This window comes from Lepisma saccharinum, chromosome 10, assembly GCF_977018435.1.
Source record: "Lepisma saccharinum chromosome 10, izLepSacc3.1, whole genome shotgun sequence".
NCBI lineage: Eukaryota > Metazoa > Arthropoda > Insecta > Zygentoma > Lepismatidae > Lepisma > Lepisma saccharinum.
Genome location: NC_139238.1, coordinates 82,149,578 through 82,157,372, shown reverse-complemented (window position 1 = coordinate 82,157,372; position 7,795 = coordinate 82,149,578).

Here is a 7,795-nt window from a genome sequence, read left to right as displayed (position 1 = left end):
AAGTCCTTCGCCTACGACGTGAAGAACGAGAGGGTCACAGAGCAGTTTTAACAAGTTTTTAACATCTTTTCTCTTGCACAATAAGAAATTTTTTGTACTAGCACAATCAGTTACAATGGCACAATACAAATTTCGCTAGTTCAGATCAGTTACAAATTTCAATTTCATTAGTTATCAGTTACAATATCTTTTTTGCACTATAGCACGAGACAATCAGAAAATTTGCACAAAAAAAATTTGTTGTTGTTTTTACACGTGAAAATTAACAATAAAATTTTTTTTTTATCGTTTCAGATGCTGTCGAAACATCAAAAACACATACACACACACTAGAAACAAAGCATGCAACTTTATTTGCTACACACACATACATTCTCCATCTTCATCAAGAAAATATTATAATAAACATAATTATTTTTATCTATCTCACAATAAAACTCTATATCCAAAAATATCACAACATCAAATAACACTAGAGTCGTTAGTACACGTTGCATGCATTACGGAGGTCCTCTGTAGGGTTTCATGGAAGTTTGGGGGAAAAAAAAAACACGTGAAACTCTACAGAGGTGCGGTTGTAGATAACCGCAGCCATTAGAAAACTTTTACATTTTTGGTTGGGCACCACGCACCCTGGCGAGGTTATAGGAGCCAGGCATCCTAAAAAACAACAATTATTATTATTTTGTTTGTTTGTTTGTGTTACAATACATACGCGCGCGCGTGCGTGCGTGTGTGCATGTGTGTGTGCGCGGCACGTCGTTCCCCCGAGGGAGAGAGAGGTTTACAAAAATTGTGATATACAAACATTGGTTCTCGGGAGTTGGAAAATTACGATATGGCGCATTCGTTCATTACTGTTGCCAGCTATAAGTTTTTCTCTCTCTCTAGCCCTTGCCAACTAAAAAAAAGTGTAGGTAGGAGTTGGCAGCACTGCGAGAAAATAGAAATCATGCCTTACAAGAAAAAACCATTAAGGCGATTTTTATTTGATGACGTTGAACCCGTGTAGTGTTCCCATCCATCCATCTCTCTCTTTTACGGCAGTGCCGACTCTCTTTGTTTAGTATATGTAGGTTGGCAAAAATTGCTTTATGCACTGTAACTCAAACCTCAAGCAAAGTTGCCAGCCCCTTGCTTTAGATTAGGTTAGACAAGAAAAGCTGTAGGTAAACTGTCGGCCGTTTAACTCTTCCCTCTCTCTCTCCTCTCTCTTTTGTAAAAGGCTATGGCAAAAGTACCAGTAGGTTGGCAACCTTGCTTTATGCACTGTAAAACAAGCCTCAAGCAAGGTTGCCAGCTCCTTGCTTTAGGTTAGGTTAGACCAAGACAAAAACCTTGGTGATTTTTTTTTCGAGTAGGTGTTGGCAACACTGCGAGCCCCACTTCCGGTTGCAGAACTCTCAAGCAATATTGCCAGCTCCTTGCTTTAGGTTAGGTTAGACCCAAAAAAACCTTGGTGATTTTTTCGAGTAAGAAGTTGGCAACACTGCGAGCCCCCTGAGCCCCACTTCCGGTTTGTGAACTCTCAAGCAAGATTGCCAGCTCTTTGCTTTAGGCTAGGTTAGACCAAAAACCTTGGTGATTTTTTTCGGGTGAGGAGCTGGCAACACTGCTCCTCACTTCAGCTCCTCACAAGAGGTTGGTGAACTGTCTAAACTGGACTACTTTCCTTTGTTCACTTGTACACGATTCGAGTTTTGTTCTCGATTAAAATAGATAGCTTCTCGTCGGATAACATGTTAGCGTATCGATCTGGTAAAAATAGACTGTATTGTCCGTCGAGCAACAGACGCACCTTGGGACCATACTGGGTAGAAGCAATTGAACCGGACGTTATCGTGTAAGGTTTGTCGACTTCCAATTCCTGAATTTTTACATACTCGACTGACAAATTTAGCATTTGTTTCAATGCTTGAAGATCAGTCATTTTTTTTTCACTCATATCGAAGGAGAAAAATTTTCAGAGTGTTAGAGAGAAATTTAATTGTTTTTCACGATGTGTGTTATTTATATATACCGAAGATTATTTTTTTTTCACGATGTGTGTTATTTATATATCAAGTTTTTTTTTCACGAGATTTTTTTGTATCGAATATTTTTTTAACAGAGGAAGAAAGTCCGTGCTTCGGAAAACGCGATGATGTGCGTTATGATATCTTCCGTCTCCTGTTTAGACTTTCTCCAATCATCCGTGTACCGTCTTCTCCCCTGCCTCGCCTCGTGCAGTTCGTCCATTCTCTTGTTTAATTTTTCCCCTGCAGCCGAAAGAAGTGTGTCGAGATCACCGCACCTCAGGTCGCTGATCTCCCGAAGACGGTCCTTGACGGCCATTTCACACGGAATTCGAAATGCTGGCGTCGTTCTTGCTATGATCAAAAGTTTTCCTATATCTCCGTTTACTACCTTTTTGAATATTTTAGATAGTAGCTCAAGTGGCAAGTCGGTTATACGAGACATGTTGTTTTTTTTTACTGCATGTTATTTATACACCCCACCCAAATTTTTGTTTCGCGTTCATGGTGATGGTGGTGCCCAGTGCGGCGACCCGTTCACCCAGCGACGCGTCTCTGCTGACGAATCTTTCGAAAGCTGCGTGCTCTAACTTTCTGTCTGCTTCGTGACGTGCATCCAGATCCGTCTGCGTTGTGTTGTAAGCGATGTCGTGATCTTTGCATGCGGCGTCCAACGGATTCACACCCTTGTCTCCTCTCTCCAATCTTTTCTCGAGTTTGGTACCCGGTCCGCAGTACTGGTAGCCAGGTAAATGCATCTCGAAAGGTAACTTGTTGATGATGTCGTTCACGAGTCCCTTTCCTTCGGCCACGTTCCAGAATCTCGGAGGCAGCGTGTTGATGATTTTGATCAGGTAACCTATGCCCTTGTCGTCGTTCACGATGAAGTTGGAAAGTTTGGTGCTGATCATGTCCACGATGCCAACCTTCTCGTTGTAGAAATTACGATTGCCTGCATTCTCTTCGCCGGCTATCACCAACAATCGGTCCACGAGTTTCCTAACGTCGTCCACCCAAACGAATTCTTTGGGTAACGTGTTGTAGCGTTTGACGCCGCTGCCTGTTTTGACCTGGTTCCAAATCGGTTTGATGAGATTCCTGTACTTCTCGCCGCTGCTCGATTTCACCCTATTCTGCGAGGCGTCGTTGTTCTGGTACAAGGCATCCGTCATGATAAAAATTTCCTTGTAACTCTGGTAATCTTCGTCGGTGTAATCTTTCGGCTGCTTTTTGGCGACGAGTTCCCACAGTCCCACCGTACCCGGATACCTGTTCCAACTATCCTTCTCGCCTAAATTGACTTTAATGTCGTTGCCTTCGAAGGTCACCTTCGATTTTCCAATCTTCCACACGACACCGCCGCCTTCGTTGCTTTCCATGCTCGGATACAATCCGAACACTTCATCCTTGTCGAATTTCCCCGTGCTCAGGTAGTCTCGTGCCAAAGGTCCCAACTCGATCTTATCCGAAGACGTGCTACCTATGGCTCGACGTCGTGCCGGTACTTCCTTCAGTTCGAACGGCGTCGAAGGAATGCTCGAAATGGGCGTGGGTACGGTGTAACTTTTAGCTGCGAGCGGTACGAGTTCGTTGATCAAATTTTTATTTTGTTCCGTGACGCTTTTAATTTCTTTACCTAGACCGCTGATGGCGTCGATCACGGGTTGATCCTGACGTTTCTTCTCTTCGTAGGATCCGCGATTCTCGGATTTCCAACCTTTGAATCGCTTCACGAGGTATTTTCGCAAGTTGAGATTTTCGTCTTCTTGAAATTGACGTTTTGACATTTTTCTATATATGTTGAAACGTTTTTGAAACGTTGAATTCTCAGCCTATACGTTCGGTTCTCCTAGTTTTCTGCTGTCACCCTCTTGAGACTATCCACTTTTTCTAACACTCACTTTTTGTTGTAATGGTTATTTTATATATGCTTGTCAGACGTTTGAAAAAAAAAGAACGTTTTTCAAATTTTATTTTTTTAGATTCTCGATTTTGATTTTTTTTGGATTTTTTTCTTCTTGTTGCAAATCTGAAATCGTCCTCTTGTTAGCGTTTGAGACGTCTAGATAAACGTTTATTTTATTTCTATATTTTCCATGGTTTGCTTTTCGAGTCATGTCGATGGTCACGAATCCGAAACCGTCACTGTTCCAACAGTGGGAGCAGAATTTAGAAAATAGATTGTAATTTATGTCAGCCCCTACGTAATCATCGTGTGCGTGTTTTAAATTGGTGTGGTCTTGTCGAAACAAACATATGAAATTAGCGTTGTCGCGTAGCAGTTGTTTCGGAACCTTGGAAAAAGTTTGTGCCAGGTAGAAACAATCCAATCCTTTGTGACGTCCTCGAGTGAAAAAATTACGAATCTCGTTTTGATTTTCCAAGATCATGTCGTCGAACACCACAACGGAATTCTCGAGACAATCGTCCAGTGGAATGATTTCAGTTGCGAAAGTTGCAATGCCCAGTCCCTCGTACAGTTTCATAAGTTGCTGGTATTTCGGTTGTTCGAGACTTTTCGAAAATACGTAGAGGTGTCTGTTTTCCCAGTCTAACCAATTGGGTGAGAGGATAAAATTATCAATGAGCAGTGTCGTCTTTCCGCACCCCGAAGGTCCTACGATCAGACATCGTATGCTGTCGGGGAGCAATTCGCCGTTCCTCTTTTTCGTTCGACTTTCCGAATCAGGTAAACGTTTCACGACATTCCACGCACTCATAGAATCACTTGGTTCGAATCGATCCAACTCGTGTCCGGAAGTCCCAGCCATTTCACCAAAAGTTTGTCGCCTCTCTTACGCAAAACTTTTTCGATGAGGTACGTGTCGGGGTATTTAGTTTTAGAGAGTTCCTCCTCGTAGAAGCGCCCCAATAAAATTTCACCGCCACTGTCCTTTATTATATACGTGTGACGGTTCCCGGGTAGAACTCGAACCACGGTAAAAAGTTCCGTGCTCCAGTTTCGTGTGAAACCCCTGTCGAACGTTCGCTTCAATTTACTGACCCTCACCTGGTCTCCAATTTCGTATTTAGCTTTTTTTTGTCGTGGGTGTGTACTTTGGACAGTAAACGGTAGAAATTAATCGCTGCTCGTCAGACTTGGTAACGTCAGCTGGCTTCATGCCTATCGTTCTGTGCACCGTGTGATTATAGTCGTTAACGAGTTCCGGAAGAATGGCGACCCACTTGTAGCTTCCCTGAAGCGTGAAGCGTGACCACATGCGCGATTTCAGAGTGCGATTAAATCTTTCCACGATGCTGGCCTTGACGTCACTGAAGGTCGAGTAATGTTGAATCTTGTGTTTCCGAATAAACTTTTGGAATACGGCATTGTAAAATTCCTTCCCCTTGTCCGTGTGCAGAAACCGAGGTCGTCTGCCGCCGCTTTTGCGAAAAATTGTCTTGAATGCTTCCGTGACGCACGTTCCCGTTTTCGCCTTCAAAGGTAGAGCCCATGCGAATTTCGAAAATGTGTCTATGACGGTGAGGAGGTACTTGTTGCCCTTGTTCAATTTATGTACGTTTTTTAACTTGCCGCTACTCATCTCCACGAGGTCGCTTTCCCAGAGGTCGTCGATGCCCTTGGTTACCACCGCCAAACGTTCGTAGTTGCGGCGTGCAGGTTTATGCAATTCTTCGACGATGGCTTGCCTAGACATTTTTTTTAGAGATTACGTTTGAAGAGAAGCACCAGCGTGATGGGATTCAAAGAGGGTGGCACTTCGCTCGTGTTTTGAACGATCAGCTTATCGCCGGCACTCACGTCGAAAACGGTAAGGTCTTCGTCTTCGTGTATTTCATATATGTTGCGCGTTTCGTTCCAACGTGCCAGAGGAATGTTTCCTGCTTTCTGGACACCACGATTCGATATCAACGTCATGGTGGGAACGCTAGCTTTTCTACCGTGAGACCAGTACGAAAATTCGTTTATCTGAATCGTGCCATCGAGGAGAAACTTGTAGTACGGATGATAAGGATGCAACATGTACAGTTTGTTACCTTCGACGAACGTGGAGATTCTCTGTTGATTGGGTACGCTGTTGATTTCAATGGCTTGCAAGGTGAACAATTTGGCGAATTTAGTGTCGACGCCGAGCAGATTACTGTGAACGTGTCCGAGTTTATTTTCGATGGGCAGCAAATGCTCGACTATGGTATCCGTTACTGTAGAAAACGACGGTTTGATTTTCACCTCCACGTTCAACTGCTTGTAGTTTTCGTTGAGTTCTTGCAACTTGGCACCGAAAGAGGCCAGCGTCGATTCCTGCGTGGATTCCAGCACTCCAACTTGATCTCTGATGTTGACGACAATGTTCTGAAGGTTCTCGACTTGATTCAATTTCGAGCTCTTCTCGGTAAGATCGTTCACGATGCTTCGCATCTCTGTAAACTGCGTGTGAAGATCCGCGACGCTCTGCGAAGTGGGCAGCGTCGACACCAGCGAACTGATTTCTTCTCGAATCTGTTCCACGTTTGCCGTTTCCGTTTCCAGTCGTTTCAGCATACGTGATATGTTCCTTTTCAAAGCGTGTAATTCTTTGGAGGTGGGGATATTGGCCACCCTACTCTCGAGATCGCTCAACGAACTTTTGACGTCGCTCGAATCGGATAGTGCCGTCACCGCCGTTTTCAATTTTTCCAAATCTTCGCTCGAAGGTACGCTCGTCCGTAACGATTCCAAGTCACCCTGTATGTTGTCCAGTACGTGATGAAAATGAGCAAGGTTCGTTTCGACGTTCAAATTTTCTAAATATTCGATCTTCTGCTGAACCGTGCTCAACGTGTCTTGTATGCTCGTCAACGCTCTCGCTTCAGCGTGAATATTTTTAATTTCTTCGTTGATCAACTCCAGAGACTCCTGAAGCGTAGCGATGGTGGTTTGAATGTGTTCGAAATCTTGATACGCCTCCAATTGAATTTTTATGTTCGCGACGCTTTTACCGATGACCTGCAGTTCGTCTGACGATGGTAGGTTCGTCATGGTATCTTCCAAAGTCTGTAACTTGGATTTAATTTCTTCCAACGTGCCGGTGAATTCTTCTTGTAATTTGGAAACGACGACGTGCAAGCGTTCTACATCAATATCGTTCACCACGGTTTGAAGTTCAGAGAAATTCTTTTCGATTGCGGAAGTTCGTTCTTCGATTTCGAGTTTCAATTTTTCCAAATCTTCATTTTTCGATTGAAATTGCTGTAATTTGAGCAAATCATTTTGAAGCGAATCCACGCTCAACTGTATATTTTGAACGTTGTCGTAAGAAGGTACGTCGACATAATTTTTTATGAGCGTTTTCAGTTCGGAATCGATTTTCAGAATGGGGCCGAGACATTGCGTTTGGAGCGTAGCGATCTCCGACTCTAAACTTTTGTTTAAGGTCTCCTGCAAAGCGATCAAATCGCTCCTCAACTTCTTAACACGAACGTCCAACATGAGAATCTCTTCTGCGTGGTCTACACGCTTGGTGTTGCCGAAAATGTCGTTAGGCATTTTTGGTTAACGGTTATTTATAATAGGATAGACGATTCGTAATTCTACGAAGAGAGGAACGAGTTTGTCGTAATCTCCTAGGAGTTCCACGTAAAGTAAATCTCCTGCAGACACGTCGTACGCCATGTTAGAAACCACCTTGTCGTGCTTCATTCGAAAAATGTTCTTGCCGCTAGAAATTTTGATTTTTCGCCCTTCGTTCTCCGGATTCACGGTGATTTGAAGTTCCCCACCGATCGGAATTTCGTAAAAATGTAAATTGTTGTTGAAGACGTAAAACATCTTGCCCACA